Here is a 23,705-nt window from a genome sequence, read left to right on the forward strand (position 1 = left end):
CTTAACGTTTTGGAATCCACACCAGTTCACCAAAGTTCAAATTGTAATATTTATTCTTGATTAAGATGTATCCTTTTGTGTTATATGAACACAACTGTACTTAGGTTAAAGAAAGCTGATTTGTTCAATTTACTGTGTGTTTTAATGTATATTAGATAGCAACTGAGTTTCTTTTTACATGTGTTTGGGGTTCTTGGAAGATAAAGTCAATTCCCAGGATTACATCTTGCTAAAGCATCCCTTAGCATTGGTCCAAACTTGACGGCACAGCTGATGAGGGCTTCCTACAGGTCCTGGCTCGGTTGTGCCTCCAAGCATTCGGTGTCAGCCCATGCATTTTTCAGAAATTCTCGGCCTTCCAGATTTTTAGACATCAGCTGCTGTTCCCCTTCATTTATCTGTTCCTTTAGCATCTTTATTCTGGCTTCTCTCTGCTCTGGAGTTTCTCAACCAAAGAGTTCGGTAGTCAACTCCCTTCGATGAGAATGTTCTCACAGCCCCAGTGGCCAGCTCCTCACATGACTGTTTCTTGGAAGCCAAGTCCTGAGCAGTGGCTCCTAGTCAAACTGCATAAGCTCATGCTTCCTGCGCTCAGGCACAGAGCTTCTGGGGGGAAAAAAAGTACTCCTTCAGCTGATCTGCACAGTGTTCCTCATCTTCCAAAATATCATCAGTAGAAGATGCATACACGTCCATGTGATGCCAACACTCTGTGGTCCATCGCCCAATTCTTTTCCGATGGCATTCCATTCACTAAAAACTCTCCCACGATTCCCATGCATTTTATACACACTGAAGGGACCAGTGTGTTGCAGGGTTCTCCCCTCTGGACCCCGGATTAGGCACAGACCACACCCAAACACCGATTTCCAAACACAGAGATCCTTTATTAAGCAAGGCAAAGAGACAAGGTGGCTGAATCTGAATCGGGCAGAAACAGCAGCAAATGGCTCTGAAAGGGTTACTTTTAAGAGGAAAAGTGGGGAGGTCTGCGTTAGAATGAGCTAGGATGGGTTGGTAAGTTCTGATTGGGTATTTTAATTGGGGTAGCCAAACGGGGATTTTTGATCGCTGGACCTTGATGTTTTGTTAGTTGGACCTTTTTGATCAGCCTCAGAGATGGATGAGGCAAAAGAAAGCGGCCAAATAAGGGAACAGACCTTGGATGGCCAGCTCTGTAATGTAATCTAATCTAGCAAGGGAGAGGTAAAGGCAAGACCTGCTGGTGCCATGTTTGCCTTGCTCGGGCCTGCTAGAGCCCTTCACACTGGGTAGAGTGGATCTGCTGCTCTGGCTCTTACTCCAAGGAGATGTGAGATGAGGTACCAGACTTAGAACTGCAGCGCTTCAGCTCAGTGAACTCTGCAGGAGTTTTTCCCACTCAATGTTGCGTTAAGAACTTTTAACCTGATCTTGCCCCGGACTTCCCTTCTGAAGCACAGGCCCACCCGCCCGAGCCCCAAGCCTCTTCTTGAGACTTAGAGGCTGGCCCCCAGCTCCCATCTTGCCCCGGACTTCCCGTCTGGAGGAGAGAGAGAGAGAGAGAGAGAGAGAGAGAGAGAGAGAGAGAGGAGAGCTCCCATCCTCCCCCGGACTTCCCTTCTGAACAAGAGCTCCCATCCTGCCCTGGACTTCCAATTTGGACAAGAGAGCTCCCATCTGGACAAGAGAGAGAGACTTCCTGAATCTGTCAGCTCTGTCTGAACCAAGTGTGCGGATAAGGCCAAGAACGAACCACAAGGAGATGGGCAGACGTCAAGGCAGAAACACTTACAACAAAATGAATAGCAATACACCATCACCAGGCCCTAGCCCTCCTCCAACACCTAGACCTGAACATCAGAAATTGGAAGAAGCAGAAGAAAACAGCCTTATGAATGTCATCATGAAGAAGCTAGAGGCTCGTGTAGAGGAAAAGACAAAAAAAATGTGAAGAACGCTGTAAACAACTAGAGGAAAGGGCAAACAAATTAGAAGAAATCAATAAAGTCCTGGAAGAGAACAATAAAATACTGAAAGAAAATCAAGAAAAATCAACGAAACAAATGAAGGAAACAGTCCAAGACCTGAAAAGGGAAATAGAAAAAATGAAGAAGACACAAACAGAGGGAATGCTGGAAACAGAAAATCTGAGAAAACGATTGGGAACTTCAGATGCAAGTATAATCAACAGAATGCAAGAGATGGAAGAGAGAATCTCTAGCGTTGAAGATACAATAGAAGAAATAGTTTCATCAGTCAAAGAAAACACTAAAGCCAACAAAGTCATGAACCAAAATGTCCAAGAAATTTGGGACACCATGAAAAGACCAAACCTATGAATAATAGGGGTAGAAGAAGGAGAAGAATACCAACTCAAGGGCACAGAAAATATATTCAACAAGATCATAGAAGAAAACTTTCCCAACTTAAAGAAGGAAATGCCTATGAAGATACAGGAAACCTATAGAACACCAAACAGACTAGACCCCCAAAAAAAGTTCCCTCGCCACATAATAATTAAACAATTAAACATACAGAATAAAGAAAGAATATTAAGAGCAGCAAAGGAAAAAGGCCAAGTGACATATAAAGGCAAACCTATCAGAATAACACCCGATTTCTCAATGGAGACTTTGAAAGCCAGAAGGACCTGGACAGATGTAATGCAGACACTAAGAGACCATGGATGTCAGCCTAGACTAATATACCCAGCAAAACTTTCAATCATCATAGATGGAGTGAACAAGACATTCCATGACAAAGCCAGATTTAAACAATATTTATCCACAAACCCAGCCCTACAGAAAGCACTAGAAGGAAAATTCCAACCTAAGAAAGTCAGATACACCCTCGAAAACACAGGCAATAGATAAAGCCACAGCAGTAAACCCCAACAAAGAAAAGTACACACACATCACCACCAAAAAATAACAGGAATGAACTATCACTGGACATTAATATCCCTCAATATCAATGGACTTAATTCACCTATAAAAAGACATAGGCTTACAGAATGGATACGAAAGCAGGACCCATCTTTCTGCTGCATACAAGAAACACATCTCAAATTCAAAGATAGACACTACCTAAAAATAAAAGGCTGGGAAAAGACTTTCCAATCAAACGGTCTTAAGAAACAAGCGGGTGTAGCCATCCTGATATCCAGCAAAATAGACTTCAAACTAAAATCAATCAAAAGAGATCAAGAAGGGCATTACATACTCATCACAGGAAAGATCCACCAAGATGAAGTCTCAATTCTGAACATTTATGCCCCAAACACAAGGGCACCCACATATGTAAAAGAAACATTATTAAAGCTTAAATCACATATAAAACCCCACACATTAATAGTGGGAGACCTCAACACCCCACTTTCACCACTGGACAGATCCCCCAAATCGAAACTTAACAGAGAAATAAAGGACTTAATTGATGTCATGACTCAAATGGACTTAGTCGACATCTACAGAACATTCCATCCTAACAAAAAAGAATATACCTTCTTCTCAGCACCCCATGGAACCTTCTCTAAAATCGACCACATACTTGGTCACAAAACAAATCTAAACAGATACAAAACAATTGGAATAACCTCCTGTGTTCTATCAGACCACCATGGTCTAAAGTTGGATTTCAGCAACAACAAAAACTACAGAAAACCTACAATCTCATGGAAACTGAACAATACCCAACTGAATCACCAATGGGTTAAGGAAGAAATAAAGAAAGAAATTAAAGACTTCCTAGAGATCAACGAAAATGAAGACACCACATATCCAAACCTATGGGACACTATGAAAGCAGTACTAAGAGGGAAATTCATAGCACTAAATGCCCACATAAATAAGCTGGAGAAATCTCACACTAGTGACTTAACAGCACACCTGAAAGTTCTAGAACAGGAAGAAGCAAAGTCTCCCAGGAAAAATAGATGCCAGGAAATTATCAAAGTGAGAGCTGAAATCAATAAAATAGAAACAAAGAGAACAATACAAAAAATTAATGAAACAAAGAGTTGGTTCTTTGAGAAAATCAACAAGATAGACAAGCCCTTATCCAAACTAACCAAAAGACAGAGAGAGAGCATCCAAATCAACAAAATCAGAAATGAAAAGGGGGACATAACAACAGACATTGAGGAAGTCCAGAGAATCATCAGGTCATACTTCAAAAACCTCTATTCCACAAAACTGGAAAACCTAAAAGAAATGGATAATTTTCTGGATAGGTACCACATACCTAAATTAAATCAAGACCAGATAAACTATTTAAATAGTCCAATAACCCCTAACGAAATAGAAGCAGTCATTAAAAGTCTCCCAACCAAAAAAAGCCCAGGACCAGATGGTTTCAGTGCAGAATTCTACCAGATCTTCAAAGAAGAGTTAATACCAATACTCTCTAAATTGTTCCACACAATAGAAACAGAAGGAACATTACCAAACTCCTTCTATGAGGCTACAATTACCCTGATTCCCAAACCAAACAAAGATACAACAAAGAAAGAGAACTACAGACCGATCTCCCTCATGAACATTGATGCAAAAATACTCAATAAAATACTGGCAAACAGACTCCAAGAACACATCAAAACAATTATCCACCATGATCAAGTAGGATTCATTCCAGGGATGCAAGGATGGTTCAACATACGAAAGTCTGTCAATGTGATACACCATATAAACAAACTCAAAGAAAAAAACCACATGATCATCTCACTAGATGCTGAAAAGGCATTTGACAAAATCCAACACCCCTTCATGATAAAGGTCTTGGAGCGATCAGGAATACAGGGAACATACCTAAACATAATAAAGGCAATTTACAGCAAGCCAACAGCCAACATCAAATTAAATGGAGAGAAACTCAAAGCAATTCCACTAAAATCAGGAACGAGGCAAGGCTGTCCACTCTCCCCATACTTATTCAATATAGTACTTGAAGTTCTAGCCAGAGCAATAAGACAACATAAGGAGATTAAGGGGATACAAATTGGAAAGGAAGAAGTCAAGCTTTCCCTATTTGCAGATGACATGATAGTATACTTGAGCAACCCCAAAGATTCCACCAAGGAACTGATACAACTTATAAACACCTTCAGCAACATAGCAGGATACAAGATCAACTCAAAAAAAATCAGTAGCCCTCCTATATACAATGGACAAAAAAGCGGAGAAGGAAATCAGAGATACATCACCCTTTACTATAGCCACAAATGACATAAAATACCTTGGGGTAACACTAACCAAGCAAGTGAAGGACCTGTATGACAAGAACTTTAAGTCCCTGAAAAAAGAAATTGAAGAAGATGTCAGAAAATGGAAAGATCTCCCATGCTCATGGATAGGCAGAACTAACATAGTAAAAATGGCAATCTTACCAAAAGCAATCTACAGATTCAATGCAATCCCCATCAAAATACCAACACAATTCTTCAGAGACCTGGAAAGAATAATACTCAACTTCATATGGAAAAACAAAAAACCCAGGATAGCCAAAAGAATCCTGTACAATAACACAACCTCTGGAGGCATCACGATCCCTGACTTCAAGCTGTACTATAGAGCTACAGTAATAAAAACAGCTTGGTACTGGCATAAAAACCGACATGTGGACCAATGGAATCGAATTGAAGACCCTGACATTAATCCGCACACCTATGAACAAATAATTTTTGACAAAGAAGCCAAAAGTGCACAATGGAAAAAAGAAAGCATCTTCAACAAATGGTGCTGGCAAAACTGGATATCAACATGTAGAAGGCTGCAAATAGATCCATATCTATCACCGTGCACAAAACGTAAGTCCAAGTGGATCAAGGATCTCAACATAAATCCAGCTACTCTGAACCTGCTAGAAGAGAAAGTAGGAAGTAGTCTTGAACGCATTGGCATAGGAGACCACTTTCTTAATAGAACACCAGTAGCACAGACACTGAGAGAAACAATCAATCAATGGGACCTCTTGAAACTGAGAAGCTTTTGTAGGGCAAAGGATACGGTCAACAAAGCAAAGTGACAGCCTACAGAATGGGAAAAGATCTTCACCAACCCCACATCTGACAGAGGACTGATATCCAGAATATATAAGGAACTCAAGAAATTAGACATCAAAATGCCCAACAGTCCAATTAAGAAATGGGCTATAGAACTAAACAGAGAATTCTCAACAGAGGAAACTCAAATGACTGAAAGACATTTAAGGAATTGCTCAACATCCCTAATCATCAGGGAAATGCAAATCAAAACAACTCTGAGATACCACCTTACGCCTGTCAGAATGGCTAAGATCAAAAACACTGAAGACACCTTATGCTGGAGAGGATGTGGAGCTAGGGGAACTCTCCTCCACTGCTGGTGGGAATGCAAGCTTGTACAACCACTTTGGAAATCAATATGGCAATTTCTTAGAAAATTGGGAATCCATCTCCCCCAAGATCCAGCTATACCACTCTTGGCCATATACCCAAGGAATGCTCAACCACACCACAAGAGCACTTGTTCAGCTATGTTCATATCAGCATTGTTTGTAATAGCCAGAACATGGAAACAACCTAGATGCCCTTCAACTGAAGAATGGATAAACAAAATGTGGTACATATACACAATGGAATACTACTCAGCAGAGAAAAACAATGACATCATGAGGTTTGCAGACAAATGGATGGATCTAGAAAAAAAATCATCCTGAGTGAGGTATCCCAGACTCAGAAAGACAAACATGGTATGTACTCACTCATAGCAGGATACTAGATGTGGAACAAGGATGACTGGACTGCTACTCACATCACCAGGGAGGCTACCTGGAAAACAGGACCCCAAGAAAGACACAGGGATCGCCCAATGACAGAGAAATGGAATGAGATCTACATGAACAGCCTGGACATGAGTGGGGGTAGTGAAGGGCGAGGGTCGAGGGAAAGAGAGCTTGGGTGAGTGGGAGATCCCAGCTGGATCAACAACAGAGAGGGAGAACAAGGAATAGGAGACCATGGTAAATGAAGACCACATGAGTATAGGAAGAAACAAAGTGCTAGAGAGGCCCACAGAAATCCACAAAGATACCTCCACAACAGACTGCTGGCAATGGCCGAGAGACAGTCCGAATTGACCTACTCTGGTGATGGGATGGCCAAACACCCTAATTGTCGTGCTAGAAACCTCATCCAACTACTGAGGGATCTGGATGCAGAGATCCATGACTAGGCCCCAGGTGGATCTCTGGGAGTCCAATTAGCGAGAATGAGGAGGGTTTATATGAGCGAGAACTGTTGAGACCAAGGTCGGATAAAGCACAGAGACAAATAGCCAAACGAACGGAAACACATGAAATATGAACCAATGGTTGAGGGGTCACCAACTGGATCAGGCCCTCTGAGTGGGTGAGACAGTTGATTGGCCTGGTCTGTTTGGGAGGCATCCTGGCAGTGGCACCGGGTCCTGTGCTCATTGCATGAGTCGGCTGTTTGAAGCCTGGGGCCTATGCAGGGTCGCTTGGCTCGGCCTGGGAGGAGGGGACTGGACCTACCTGGACTGAGTCCACCAGGTTGATCTCAGTCTGTGGGGAAGGCTTTGCCCTGGAGGAGATTGGAATGGGGGGCGGGCTGGGGGGAAGGTGAGGGGGGCAGGAGGGGGGAGAACAAGGGAATCTGTGGCTGATATGTAAAACTGAATTGTATTGCAAAATAAAAATTAAAAAAAAAAAAAAAAGAACTTTTAACCTGGAGTCGGCGGCCTTCAGTTGAAATCCAGTCTCGTCCACAGTCTTCCCCAGCTACCTTCCTCTGTTAAAAAAAAAAAATAGAAGATTTTTTGTCTCTACAAAGGACACGATGTGAAGTGACTCCCCCCAAGACAAAGTTTTCTAAGCCTCTCCGCCGTCTCTCCACAAAGTCTGGATCCATGTTGTCAGTGGAGACTTTATGCTATACAAACTCTGTCCGCTTTTCTGGAAGAGGTTGCACAACGATGTGGTGGGTAGCACACCAAAAAGCAGTTTCTCACCAGCTGGAACTCACTGCACAGTGACTGTGAGAACCTACTGACCGTGACTCAGGGAGGTTACGTGCCTTACTTCCACGTTCACAGCGTTTTTCCAGGTCCCTTTTCCGCGTCTGCAACACTGATTACTATTTTTTCTTTTCTTTTTTTGGGGGGTTTTTCGAGACAGGGTTTCTCTGTGTAGCTTTGGAGCCTCTCCTGAAACTCACTCTGTAGCCCAGGCTGGCCTCGAACTCACAGAGATCCACCTGCCTCTGCCTCCCGAGTGCTGGGATTAAAGGCATCCGCCACTACCGCCCGGCTGATCACTATTTTCTGCAGCCAAAAATAATTTCCCATCGTCCTGTCGATCCCTAAGCCATCTTCCTGGTCTCCCTCGATCTCCTCATAGACCACAGCTTCTCCTGGGGTGCCCAGCAGCTCCAGGGACGTAGCTGCAGTTTAGCGCTGCCCTACCTGCCTCTCCGTTCTTAAATATTTATATCTTTTCCTAGATTCGGGAAATTTCCTGCTACAGTTTCATTGAATCTATATTCTATGCCTTTAGATTTTATTTCAGCTTTGGATTCTTCTCTTTGGACTCTGGATATTCCAGAGTTCTTGGAGACTGTGGCCATACTTGTCTTATTTTTTCTCTATTGATGTTTGAAATGTAACTTTTCCTCGATCTTATGTTCCATCCCTGACAAGTTTTCATCTGCTTGTTTAAGTCTACTGCTATTTTTTTCAGTTTTTTATTTGATTCATTGAGTTTTCCCTTCCTAAATTTCTATTATTTTTAAAATATCAATTTCTCTCCTGAATTTTTCTTCATATTGTTGATTATTTCACCCATGCTGGTGACCTTTTCCTCTATGTTGCTTTCTTCTTCACTTTCTGCATTTAATTTATTAGTTTTTATTCTCTTTGAGATCAACTGATAATTTTTAGTATTAACTTTTGAAATCTTCAACATTTTTCAGACTTCATTATCTTTGAATTTAGTAGTTGAGGAATCCAGATACTTCTGAGGAATCATGTTGTGTTGTGTTTCCATATTTATTGTGTTTCAATTTGTGCATGTGTTGGTTTGTAGATCACTTTATCTGAGGAACTTCTGAGTGAGCAGCTTTCCCTCCCATACAATATATTCTGATTATGGTTCCCCTCTCCCTGTTCCTCTCTTTACCTCTCCACCTCCCCTCCCCTCCAGACCCACACTCTTTCGGTCTCTCCTTAGAAAACAAACAGGCATCTAAGGAATAATAATAAAATAAAATAAGGTAAATAAAAACCAAAGAAATTGGAATATGACAAAACCACCAAACAAGAAAAAGGGCCAAAGAAAAAGTACAAAATTTCCCACATATAGATATCCATCCCCCACCCTCCCCACATACCATTGCACACTTAGGAATCCCATTTAAAAAAACCCAAACCAGAAGCTGTAATATATACACAAAGAACCCGTAAGGTAGAAAACAAACAAACACCCTAACTTAACATTATGAGATGAGGATCCTCCAAAATGCCTTTGAGTTCATTTAGTTTCTTTCTTTCTTTTTTTTTTCTTTCTGAGACAGGGTTTCTCTGTGTAGCTTTGTGCCATTTCTGGAACTTACTCTGTAGACCAGGCTGGCCTTGAACTCACAGAGATCTTCCTGGCTCTGCCTCCCCAGTGCTGGGATTAAAGGTGTGCGCCACCACCGCCCGGCCTTTGAGTTCATTTAATGGTGGCCATCTAATGCCGTTAAGAGTCATTTGTTTCCCCAGTGAGACCCACTTGGAGAAAACTAATTTTCCATTTGCAGGTAGCCGTCAGTTGGAGGTAGCTTCTGGGTAGGAATGGGGGCATGTGTCCACTTCCCCTTTCAGTTCTAGGACCCCATATAGTGCAGACCTGTGCATGCTGCCATCGTCTCTGCGAATTCATATGTGCTCCAACGATGTTGTGTCTAGACGGCCTGGGTTTCCAGTGTCTCCCATCCCCTCTGGCTCTTACACTCTTTCTGCCTCCTCTTCTACAGGATTCCCTGAGCCCTGAGGGGAGGGATTTGTTGGAGATGTCCCTTTTAGGGCTGAGGAGTCTAGATATTTCAGGTGCGCTGTTAAATTACTAGCATGAGATCTCTCCAATTTCTTTTTGTAGCCACTGAATGTTATGAACTTGCCTCTTAGAATCACCTTCACTGTGTCCCACAAGTTTGGGTATGCTGTATATTCATTTTCATCCAATTCTAGAAAGTTTTAAATTTTATTCCTAATTTCTGTCTTGACCCATTTTTCATTCAGTAGTGAGTTGTTCAGTTTCTGTGAGTTTGTAAGATTCCTGTTGGTGCTGATATACAACTTTAATCTGTGGTGGTCAGGTAGGCTGCAGGATGTTATTTCAATTTTCTTGTGTCTCTTTAGACTTTCTTCATGTCCAGGTATGTGGTTGCTTTTGAAGAAACTTTCGTGGGCCACTGAGAAGAAAGTATTTATTTTGTGTTTGGGTAAGATGTTCTCTAAATATCTATTAAGTCCACTTGGTGTATGACATCAGTTAGCCCCGCCTTTCTCTGTTTAGTTTTGTCTGGATAACCTGTTGCTGGGTGAGAGTGGGGTACTGAAGTCTCCCACCATCAGAGTGTCAGGCAGGGGATGTGCGATTTAAGCTAATCTCTTCATTTTTTTAAAAAATTTATCTTTATTTTATGTGCATTAGTGTATGTATGTCTGTGTGAGGGTGTCGGGGACCCTGGAAACTGGAGTTACAGACAGTTATGAGCTGCCATGTGGGTGCTGAGAATTGAACCCGGGTCCTCTGGAAGAGCATTCAGTGCTCTTAACCACTGAGTCATCTCTCCAGCCCCAGTCTCTTCATTTTTGCTGCCTCTTCTGTTGCAGATTCAAAGTTACCTTTTGGTCTCTTCACACTTCTTCTAGGCCAGAAGCTGGAGCGCAGAGATATAAATTTAGGAATGAGTACTGATATAATAGAAAGATGATTGGCTCTTGGAGTGTGCCATATGCCAGGTGCTGTTGTAAGGATTTCACATTGTCACATCATTTAATTCCCACAGGGACTCAAGAGGTGGGTACTACCAGTGATTTCAGTGGGGTGTGGAACCATGCCACGGCCATGAAGCAGGATGGACCCATCTTCTGCCTGGCCCACTTTTCCATCCTACCTTTCACATACAAGAAAAGCCTTAAAGCTTGGATGAAAGTCACATAGGGGTTGAAGAAAGTCATCCTCAGCAAGAATGACCCACTGATTTCTGGAAGCATAAACAAAGGACAGGATGCTTTGGAGCAGAGTTCTGGTGAAACCTCTTGGAGAGTGGGGAGAGAAGTTGCTGATGGCCCAGGGTTCCATTAAACCCAGAGATGACATGCATGGAGAGGGCATCCCATTCTGACATGCAGGTCTCAGTGCTCTGCTCTCATTCACTATTCCTGTGGGGAACGTAACGGACAGGAAAGATGAGTGAATTCTGATGACTGTTTTCCTGGAGCCCTCCTGTTTGTCCATAAGCAAAGCATTTTCCTTTGGCTTCTCATTGTAAAAATTGTTAGTGAAGGGGTTCTGGTTGAAGGTGACTCTCATGCTTCAACTCCAAATGATAAATTTCACTTCATTATTTTCTGTTCAGTTGATGGATGAGAATCACAATGTCTCATGTGGCTTGGTTCATAATTTTGATAGTTTTCCTAAAGGCAAAACATTTCCTTCATGTATAATTTTGTCAGAGTCAGTGTGTATGAATATGAATAGCTTCTTATTCTAATGAAATCATTAGAATACATAGATTTCTAATAACTTGATTTAATAATGCGAGTTGAATTAACTTAGCTGGAACTTCTTTCTTAGCCTCATTACCCTCTCTGGATAATCCAGCATCAGTTATTTCTCAGGGGATTTTCAGAAAATCCTAGTCAATAGCAGCTCGGAAGTGATAAGAATTTCCATTTTAACAGAGAGCTTAGGATACAGGATTAATTTAATAAATAGAGTGGACTACCACTATCTGTGAAGGACTGTGCCAGGAACATTAGGATGGCATGCATGACTGGGCAGGGCTCAATATTAGTGGAATAATGCTGCTCAGCATTCAGCTCCCAACATTTGCAAAATCCTTTTCTACTTGTGGTGCATTAAAATCTTATCAAGATCCTATGAAGCGACAATATCTCAGGGTTCGTCAGGATGAGTGTTCTCCTTTCTGGATATTTGGTTGTCTTTCAGTTATTTTTTTCTTTCTCTTTAAAATAAAGTTTTTTTTTTTCTCACATAATATATCCTGGTCATCCTCCCTCTACTCCTCCTAGCCCCGCTCCCAACCTCCCCTCCCATCTGGATCCACTTCCTTTCTGTCTCTCACTAGAAAAACAAACAAGTTTCTAAGGGATAATAATAAAACAAAGCATAATAAGATCAAACAAAAATTAATATATCAGAATTGGACAAAACAAATACACAGAAGGAAAAGAGCCTGAAAGAAGGCATAAGAATCAGAGACCCAATCAATTGCACACCCAGGAATTCCACAAAAACACTGGCCTGGAAGCCATAATATATACAGAAAGGACACGGTACAGACCCATGCAGGTAATATGCATCCTGCCTCAGTGTCTGTGAGTCCATAAGAGCTTTGTTCATATTGATTTAGAGGGCCTTGTTTTCTTGATGTCCTCCATCCCCTCTGGCTGTTACATTCTTTCTGCCTCCTCTTCCACAGGATTCCCTTAGTCTTGAGGGGAGGGATTTGATGGAGACATCCCTTTTAGGGTTGAGTACTCCAAGGTCTCTCACTCTCTGCATCATATCTAGCTGTGAGTCTCTGTATTTGTTCCCATCTGCTGCACAAAGTGTGTGACAATGTGTTGCTGTGATTAGTGTAATAAAAAGCTGAACGTCCAATAGCTAGGCAGGAGAGGATAGGCAGGATTTCTGGGGAGAGAGAGGAAGAGGAGGAGGAATCTAGGCAGGTGTATTATGCCAGCAGACTTGGAGCAAGTTGGACATGCCATACTGAGGAAAGGTAAAAGCCATGTGGCAGAACATAGATTAATAGAAGCAGGTTAAATTAAGATATAAGAGCTAGTTGGGAAAAAGCCTAAGCAAAGGCCAAGCTTTCATAATTAATAATAAGTCTCCAGGTCATTATTTGTGGGCTGGTGGTCCAAAGATAGTCTGATAGGAAAGCTTGCTATAAGGAAGCTTCTCTGATGATGGCTGAGCAAGGCACTGATCTATGAGTGTAGCGGAATGTCATTAGGAGCCATTTTACTGCTACATTTCATTTTAGAACAGTAGTATTTGGCTTTCTCCCAGGTGCTATGTAACCTCAGGTTCTTGATCACCCAAACAGTGTTAGGTATGGGTTCCATTTCAAGCAGTAGCCTTCAGTCAGATCAGACATTGGTTGGTTAACTCCCACAAGGTTTATGCCATCATTTCCCAGCATATCTTACATGCAGGATTGCATTGTAGATTACAGGGTTTGCGGCTCAGATGGTGTTTGTTTCTCCTTTGGTAGCCTACAGAGTACCTTCCTGAACCAAAGACCCTAGAATGTAGGGGCAAAGGCTCTATGCAGGTACCCGCTCAACTTCTCCACGTTCAATGAGTTGTGTAGATGTTGTCTTCAGCAATGGGGCCTTGCCATCAGTGTGTGAAGAGCAACCTACAGTCTTGGCAACAAGACTGAGTTGTTTGGGGACCCCTTCAGACAAAAACTCAATTAGATATAATCCAATCTTGGTATTCGAAGCTTCATTTGGTGATAAGAGATGTCTCTGTCTCAATATTTGGCAATTTTATTTAGATCTCCTTCATGTATTTATATACTATAGGAAGTGTCGATTGTATTGGATTTCAATACTACTCCTCAGATGGCCCTTAGTTTTAGCTGTCTTTCCCCTTTCTCATCCTCCTCTCCCCTCCTCCTCCCCACTTGGTCCTCTTGCTCCAGTCCCCTCATCCCTCCATAATTATTTATTCTATTTCCCTTTCTGAAAGAGATCTGTCCCCGCCCCACCCCCACCCCCCAGTCCATCACTCTATACATAACCTCCATGGTTCTACATATTATAGCTTGGTTATCACTGACTTAGTTGTCTTTCAGTTATCATGGCTGCAAAAAGATAGCTATTTTTAAAGGCAAGAATAGAAACAAGCCACTTTCATACAGATGCTCTTCTCCATCAGTGCACTGGGACTTTCACGCTTCCAACTCCCCCACAGTGGTTGTCTGAGCCAACACACTCCAGAGTTGGAGGTGACAAGCAGGGGATGCTGGTGGTTCAGTCCAGTTCCTGTAGGCACATACCTAGGAGGGGCGAGCTACCATCCTGTTATCCAGCTTCACTAATCAAAGTCCCTAAAGCAACAGGTTTCAAGTTTTCCACAGCCTACCCAATAAATACTTTCTGTTTTTTCTAAATTATAGTCATTCTAGTGCATATGAAATGGTATTTCAATGTGCCCCTTTCTTACTGTGGTAAAATACATTTAACACAAAGCTTACCATTTTAATCATTTGTAAGTAAGCAATCCTGTGGCAATAGAGTGTAACTCACTGTTGTGTGACCATCATATGCAGTGTAAGTTTTTAATTTTCCCCAGCAAAATCCCTGTATCTATTCAACATCAGCTTTCCATTGTTTCCTCCTCGAGTGATCAGCCACAGACATTCTATTTTCCTTCTCCATGAATCTGACTACTCCAGGCTCTTCTTAGAAACATAATGGTTGTTTATCCTTTTATATCTGGTTTGTTTCATTTAGCGTAATGTGCTGAAGGCTTGCCCATATGCACTGTGCATCAGAGTTTCCCGCCTTTCAATGCTGAATGCTATTCTTCTGTCTGTGTGTATATCACATTTGATCCACTCATTCTGTGTGTGTATGTGTGTGTGTGTGTGTGTGTGTGTGTGTGTGTGTGTGTGTGCACATGCATGCATGTGCCATGACAGGTATGCATGTGAAGGTCAGAGGGCAACCTTGGTTTTTCCATTCTCACCTTCAACCTTGTTTGGGCAGGGGGTCTCTGGTTAGTTGCTGCTATTGTTCATACACCAGAGTAGCTGGCTCCCAGCAGTTGTCCCATCTCAGCCCTCCATCTCCTCGTAGATGTGCCGGAAATGCAGATGCCTGTACACTCTTCTGGCTTTGACATGGGTTTAGGTATCCCAACTCAGGTCATCAAGCTTGCGTAGCAAGTGTTTCTCCTGCTGGTCCACCTCCCAGACTTCCACTAATTTGTTACTGGGTAGTTGAGTTGTCTATTGTGAACAATGCTGCTGTGAACCTGAATGTACAAATATCTCTTTGAGTCTGTGCTTTCAAATTCCTTTGGGTATGTACCCAGAGGTACACACTTCCTTTCTAAATCATAGGATAATCATTCTTAGCTTTGTTGGGGGAATTCTTATAGGCATTCTTATAGTCAATGACTCTATTATGTTATAGCAATGTAAAACTTGTCTTATTTCCCCATATCCTTGCCAGCACATATTATTTTCTGGGTTTAATTTTCTTAATAATGTTCTTTGAATAATAAAAAGGTTTAGTTCCTTGAGTATGATTTACCTAATTTTTTCTTCATTGCTCATGTTTTTGTTTCTATAATTTACCAGTCGACTATTACTATAATGAAATACCTGATATAATTAGTTTATAAAAAGAATGGGTTTACCTTGGTTGTTTCTTTTCTTTGTTTCTTTCTTTTTTTTTTTTCAGATTTCAATGCAAAATAGAGTGGATTCATTGCTCGGGGTGCCTCTGACTCACGTATCCGATTGCACCCAGATGACCGTGGCAGGGATTACATGGTGAAGCAACCCTCATCTCTAGAAAATAAAAGAGAAAAATGGAGGTGCCAGGTTCCACAAACTCCTTTGAGGGCTGTCTTGATTTCTTTTTCTGTTGCTATAATAAAATGCCCTGACAGAGGCAATGTGGGCAAGGGAGGGTTATTTTAACTCAGCAGGTTGTGGTCCATCATGGGGAAGTCACAGCAGCAGGAGCTTAAGGCATCACAGCCACAGTCAGGAAACAGGAAACAACAGATGCTTGTGCTGAGACCACTTTCTATGGTGATATTTTATTTGTACTGAAATGTGATTTTATTTGTATGTTAATAAATAAAGTTGCCTGGGGGTCAGAGCTAATAGCAAGCCATAGCAGAAGTCTGGCAGTGGTAGCACACGCCCTTAATCCTGATCATATGACAGGCAGATCTCTGTGTGTTCAAGGATACCACCAGCATGGAAACACATGCCTTTAATCTCAATACCAACCATAAAAGACCTGGAGGTCTGTATAGATGGGCAGTGACGAGGAGGTCATGTGGTTGGGTTTACAACCAATGAGAAGGCAGAATAGAAAGTCAATAAAAAGGACAAACACATAGGAAGTAGCTCTCTTGCGGAGAGGTAGGACAGTAGCAGCAGTGAAGGGTAAGGTTTTTAATCTCAGCTCTTAGCTATTGCTCTGACCTCTTGGCTTTTAACTCTGTATTTGGCTCTGTGTTTCTTGTTTAACAAGACAGTTACATCTACAACTTTCTGCTTTTTATATAGTCTAGGATCCCAGCCTAGGGAATGGTGTTACCCACAGTGGGCAGGCCTTCCCATCTCAGTTAACCTAATCAAGATAATCCCCCACAGGTATGCCCAGAGGCTGGTCTCCCAGGCGAGTCTACAGCTCATCATAATTACATCGACTTGTCACAGCTGTCACAACTCCACTCCCTGCCAATTTGAATTTCAAAGACAACATTTGAAAAATAGCTGCTCATCCCTTGTCCTCAGAATCCCATGCTTATCGAATAATGCAAACTATAGTCCAACCTTAAAAGTGCTCATAGGCTTTAACAATTCCAACACTTTAACAGTCCCAAATCAACATCTTGTCTGAGACTGAGGTGATTGCCCAACTGTGAACTGCTACAAAATAAAAAATAAATAACTTCTTCCCATCATACAAGAGCACAAATAAATATTCTCATTCAGAATGGAAGAACAGGGGCATGACAAGGCATGATTGGACCAAAGGAAGTCCAAAATCCAGCAGGGCAAAAACCAAATCCTGTAACTCTATGTCTGGCCCTTGATTACATTGGCTGGGCTCCAAAGGGCTGAGCTAGCCCCCCCCCCCCGGCTTTGTTATCTGCACCATACACAGCCTCTCTGTTAGGTTGGCTTTTATGACTATAGTCATAAAGTAAAAAATACATAGAGAAGACTACAGTTTTCCTCAGTGGATGTTCTTTGGTCCTGGCATCTCCAATATCCTGGGGTCCCAATAACAACTCCAACTTAACCTTCATAGCTTCACACAGTGGTCTCTCAGGATCTTCTTGCAAGGACTCCAACCATGCCACTCATTGCCTGCCCCCTGCTGATCACATGGACTCCATGATCCCCCTAGTCTTGCATCTTTCACACCTCCCAGGGCAGTTCCATGTGAATGATGCTGCCAAGTTCTGATGCCAAGCTTGAGATGCAACTGGCCCCCTTAGACCACAGAAGCACTAGACCACAGCTAAGCTGTGGGAAACATATCCTCAGATATCTTTGAGGAGCAGAGAACCCTTTAGTTCAGGCCTCCTTCTTTCAAATGAATTTGGATCTTCACATGGTAGAGTCTCAGATGAATGAGGTTTTATCTTGAGGACATCTTTCCTAGTATCCCAGTGCAGTGCAGGAGAAGTCTCTTTAGTGGCACTGGTCTATGTACCGATTGCAGCTGCTTTCTTGCCACTGGCCTGAAGGCTTTTCCTGTCTTGAACTTTTCTCTGACAAACAGACTAGTCCCTTAGTTTTCAGTTCAACATCATTCAAGTTCTCAAGACACGGCAGATCGCAGCCAGTTTCTTTGACAGCATATATCTTGAAGCCTTGTTCCTAAGAGAGTCTTGTGAAATCTGTGAAACTTCGGGATTCAGGCCTCTATGGTCTGCATTTCTCTTGGCATTTTTTTGATAAAAAAATGTTTATTTCTGTTATCATGTATATGTTTGTGCGTGTGTGTAGGGTACACACACATGCTCGAGAGCATACACACACACACACACACACACACACACACACACACAAGTGCATGGTATACATGTGGAGATCAGCAGACAACTTTGTGGAGTCAGCTCTCTCCACCTTTACACGGGCTCTGGGAATTGGACTCAGGTTATCAGGATTGCACTGTTAGGTAGCAAATACCCTTACCCACTGAACCATCTCGCAGATCCTTCCTTTGTATTCTTGTCTTCCAAGCTCCCACTAGAATAGCTCATTAAACTCTGCATGATAGGCTTTTCTAATTCCAAGTACCAAACTCTTCCACACTCTAGCCACACAGTAGTTCCAAGGGTCTAAGAAACACATGGTTAGGTTGTTCAGAGTAATAACTCCACTTCTGATGCTGCTTCCTGAACCATTTCTTTTCCTGCCACTGTGATGAAATATCTAGACAAAAGCAATTTAAAGAAGACAGGGTTTATTTTGGTTTATAATTCTAGTTCACTCTCCATCACGGCCAGGAAGTCAGAGCACCAAGAGCTTAAAGCATCTGGGTACACCACAGCCACAGCCAGGAAATAGCAAGGAATGCTATGCTCTGATGATTTTCTCCTTGCTATACATCTAGGATCTCAGCCAGGGAATGGTGCCACCCACAGTGGACAGATTATTCTACAACAGTTAATAATCAAGATAATGCCCCACACGCATGCTCAAATGCTGGTCTCCCCAGTGATGCTAGAGCTCATTAAACAAGAGTTGAGGTTCACTATTATAATGGCATACCCTTCACAGCCTGATGACCTAACGACTTTTCCAAGGCCCTAAATTTAAAAGTCCTACCACCTCCCAACAGCACCACTCTGGGGACTAAGCCCTTAAATACATGGGCCTTTGTGGGCTGCTCAACATCCAAACTATATCACACATGTAAGAATCAAAGTCGGAGCCACGGTCATGAAGTTTTATACCAATATTGTCTTCCTATGAATTTTATAGTTTTTGCTCATATATTTAGAGCTCTGATGCGCTTTGAGTTAATTTCTGTAAGGAATGTGAAATTGAAGTCATACTTTTTATTTTGCATATGCAAATACAGTTGTTCCAGAAACTTCAGTTGAAGTTTATTTTTTCGTGTTGAATAGTAGTTGCCTGACACCCTTCTCAAAGATCAGTTGGTCTTGAATATGTGGATTTATTTATGGATTCTTAATTCTATTCCTATGGTGTCTATCTTTCTTCTCTGATAGTACCATATTGTTTTGATTACTACAGCTTTGTAGTAAGCTTAGGAATCTGGAAGTGTGAGTTTTCCTTTTTGTGGGGGAGGAGAAATCTTCTTGGTATTTGTGGTCCCTGTACTTTTATGTAAATTGGAAGACTTGTTTTTCTATTTCTACCAAAGATGCTGGTGTCATAATGATGTGTTGGTTCTTTAGAATCACTTGTATATTCACATCTTAATATTGTATTTTTATCATTGAACACAGTATGTCTTTTCATTCAGAGATTGAATTTCTTTCAACAATGCTTTGTGACTTAGGAGGTATAAGACTTTTATCCCCTTAAATACATAGTCATAGGACTGTATTCACTTAGATCTTTCTGCAAACGGAGCTGATTCATTAATTTCCCTTTTAGATTGCTCATGGCTGGGTACAGAAACACAACTGATTTTTGTGTGTGGGTCTCCTACCTTATAATTTGTTTGGACTTATTAGACCTCACAGCTTACATGTATATTTTGTTGGATTTTCTATATATAGGATAATGTCATCTGCAAATTGACATCATTTTGTGCCTTTCTTTTTAACTGTGGTGCCTTTATTTTCTGTTCATGTCTAATTGCTCTTTTTGGTGCAATGTTGACTTGAAATGGTGAATGCAGATTTCCTTGTTGCAGCCCTGATCTTGGGGGAAAAAACTGATCTTTCAACATTGAGTATGAGATTAGCTGTAGCTTTTTCATAAATGCCCTATCCAATGTTGAAGGCATTAAGGGAAGGAGAGTTTGGAACAGTGGTTGTAGAAGTAACTCGAGCCCTAGGAACATGTTACTCTCTCTGGAGAGGCCTTCCTAATGCTTTTGTCAGCTCTTAGAAGGTTGTGTAATATGGGATTGCCTTGCTGGAGGTTGTGTTTGAGCTTTCTGGGCAGTTTTACTTCTATGGCACAGCCATTTCAGGTTCCATAGCAAAGCAGGGAACAGGATTACCTAGTCTTCAGCTCTAGAAACCTCTGAACGCAAACTAATCTTTTTAATCCTGTCTTCACCCACCTTGCTGGCTTCTTCCCTTCTTGGATCTTGGCATGATGTCCTTTTGTTTTCTCTACAATTCTTTCATACATTTAAGAAAACACTCCAAAACATTTTATCTTGTTCTAAGTCACCTTGAGCTGATGTTGCTAGTTTTCCATTCCCAGAAGAGGGTCTCCCTTGGACCACTGCTTGTTGAGGGTAGAGGCTCTGAGTACCAGTTTCTTCTTGTTTAGAGAGGACATGAAAGGACACATTAATTTCTTATTTATCTATAGAAAGGTACATGCCGAAAAGAGCAAGAATGGAATGAATTGCATGGCAGGGTGAGACATTTGGTCAACGTTACTCAGTTTCTCACGGCAAAAGAGGTGAGCAGCTTGCCTTTCACCAAGAAATTTAGCTATCTGTTTTGTTTTGCTCAAAAAATAATAGTTTTAGTCACTTAGTCTCATCTGATCCAAGGAGAAAAAGAAGTTGTCTTAAGTTGGTCCTGGAGGCTGCCCAAACTGCTATAACAGCATTGTGTGTTTTACAGGAGACAAATCCTGAGGATCAAAGGGGTCGGTGAGTTGTTAGGTCAGAGCAAGAGGGTAGGCTCACAGCAGTGCCATCTTCTCCCTCTTCTCTCTCTCTCCTCTTCTCCCCCTCTCTTTCGTCCCTCCCTTCCTTCTTTCTTCATGGCTTCAAGCCCATGAAATCAACTCAGTTTAATTATAACTCCAGATTCTAAGATAACTGCAGTCACCATAGTCAACAGCATAGAATTTTAAAATTCTGTGAAACAATGTTCAATGAAATTATAGACTGGGCTCGTCCGCGATGTTACCACAGACCAAACCAGAACAGCGTCACTCATGCTGAAATGCCAAACTGAAGCTGAGTTCTTCTTCTGTTTTCCTGAGACATGTCTAACACTTGAGTTTCTGTGGCCTGATAATGGCATCCCCTCTACTTCAGTCTTCACCAGGAAAGGCATTTGGAAACCACCAACCTTTTGGTTGGTTGCTATTTTTCTGCATCCTTTTTCATTTTTCCCATATTGTTGGTGCTGTAGAGGAGAGTTCTCTGCACTTCCGACTCAGAGGGCTACCTGACTCACAAATTGTTTGTTGTCAAATTATTTTGTTCCAAGGTCTTTTTTTTTTTTTTTTTTTTTTAAATCAATGGGACTAATTTTTAGGACAGCAAAGTAAGCTTAATTTTGGGATCAATCTCTTGGCTCTCTCCATGTCAAAGTTTGTAGTGGAGGTAGGTATTTGTAATTCATCTCACTCACGCCTCCTGCTTCTTGGAACTGTCGGCATGCCACTCATAAATGGAAAAACGTCTACATTTACTTCGGAAGCAATTTAATTAATAAATGAGAGTTTCCTAGAGACAGACCCCTAGCACTTCATCGTGTTCAAACCATCGCCCACAGCTCCTCAACATCTCTATGTCTGCAAGTCTCCACTACACACACACACACACACACACACACACACACACACACACACACACGCTTACCAAGCTGATAGCAATAGCCTCTGGACCACAGTGAGACCAGAAAGCTCCTTCCCGTCTTGGGGTGGCAGGTGTAGCAGCGTTTTCTATCCCACTGAACCCAGATGCAACTGACTTCAGAGCAATTATTGGTATGCTGACAAAGTCCCCAGGAGATCAAAAGTCCCCCCGGGGGGGGGGGCTTGTCTGCTTTTGCTTGTCTCAAGTCTTCTCTCTGGCTAACAGTAGGGGTTTAACATAATTTTGACTAGTATACAATGTGGATAAGCTAAATAATTTGCTCATTTGCTATGCTGATTATTTCTCTTTTGATGTGTCAGGGGCAAGGCGTCTGCTTGTTTTGTTCAGTGAGGCACCTTCCCCTAAGAGCCTTAAACTGACGGCTTCCGCTTAGACCCCTAGTCTGAACCGGTTTTCTGAAGAATGTATGAATGGGTGAGGGAGATGAGGGCTGTCCAGTATCACACTTGGAGATTGTTTCAAGCTGACAAAAAACGCTGCCTTGAGAACTTCTAGACGGAAAATACCTCCAGGAAATTGGAATTAGTACTAGGGTGCTCCAAACACCTGGCCAGGGGCTTATTCATTTTACAGAGAACTGGGAGAGATGGCAGCAGTTGGTCACAGGCCAATATTTTGAGGTCAGCCACTTTATCCTGGGATTCCCATCCTCTCTCTTCATCCCTTGGCCGTCCAGTTAAATTGGAAAATAAATCCCATCCCTGGTAAGGTGTTGGCTGATAAAGGCTTGAGCTATTGCCCCTTCAAGGGGAATTTGCATTTTAATAGAGGCTCGTCAAGCCCCAAAGGAATCAATATCTCTAACGCTGAAATTTCAAGCACCAGCAATTGAGATATTTTCAGGACACTGTTCAGTATTTCCAATCCAGCGGCGCGGGCGTGGGATAGGATGGGGGTGGGGGTGGGGCTCCATAAGTCCTGCCAAGAGGCCATGGAAGACTGGCCTTTGCCTTTTATCTTTTTCAACTTTGCTTCTTATTTTTCGGTCAAGCCTTCATACTTCCAACACTTTAGGCCCCTTTCAACGTTAATAGGTTTAAAGCTGTCTCATCAACAGGGCCACAAAGCCATTACGACGACCGAATTTCCAGATTTCCTTGCAATTCCAAGGAAACCAGTCGTTATTAAAATTGTTGGCAAGAGGGAGTATAGGAGATTTATTAGGTTGTTACTATGTCCATATTTACATTCGTTTTGCATATTGTTTTAAAGCTCAAACTTGGGACTTATTTTATAAAAAGCCCCGAGAAGGAAAGGCGAAGGAAAGAAGGTAACTGCATGCCCAGAGTGTCCTAGGTGGCTGCTAGGGGAGATTCTAGAACTGCAGGAAAGCGCCTAGGCTTATCTTAGTCTCTGCTCTGCAGAGGGGCTGGAGGCCACTATGCCTGGGGTTCAGAGCAGGAAACGCACATCCCAGGGCTCCTGGCCCTCAACGCCATAGGTCCCGCAGCCCGGCTCCCACGCCGCAGCCAAAGGCTCCCTGCGGAGCCCGCCGGCTCCCTTGCCCTTGGGGAGACGCTGCCGTCCGCTCTCTCCTCGGGATCCTCCACCGACCGGGAGGAGGCGCCAGCGCGGAGGACACACCTGCGACTTCTCCCGCTCCGGGCTCCCCGCCTGGTCCCCGCTCCGGCTCCCGCTCCCTCCCGGGCCCAGCGCGCAGCGGCTGGGCTCGCTCCCGAAGCCCGCGGCGGCTCGCACCCGGCACGGAGGCTCGCGCCCGCGCTCGGCCGAGGGAGCGCGCGGGCGGGCGGGCGAGCGGGCGAGCGGGAGAGGGCGCAGCGCGGCCGGCGGGCCCTGCGCAGTGGCGGTGGCATGGGCGCGGGCACCGGCGCGGGCTGCGGGAGCCCGGCTTTCTGCCCGGCCCGGGCCGCTGGCGGTGACCGCGCGTCGCAGCCTCTGCTGTCCGCGGGGAGGCGGTCCCCGCAACCGGCGCAACTTGCCTCGGCGCCT

At 42.9% G+C, this 23,705-nt stretch overlaps 1 pseudogene; it reads right to left on the reverse strand.

Moving 5' to 3' along the window:
- Positions 1-206: 206 nt before the first annotated feature.
- On the reverse strand, positions 207-23,569 carry LOC131917964 (sorting nexin-4-like; annotated as a pseudogene).
- Between the last annotated feature and the right edge of the window lie 136 nt (positions 23,570-23,705).

This window comes from Peromyscus eremicus, chromosome 1 (genome assembly GCF_949786415.1).
Source record: "Peromyscus eremicus chromosome 1, PerEre_H2_v1, whole genome shotgun sequence".
Classification (NCBI taxonomy): Eukaryota; Metazoa; Chordata; class Mammalia; order Rodentia; family Cricetidae; genus Peromyscus; species Peromyscus eremicus.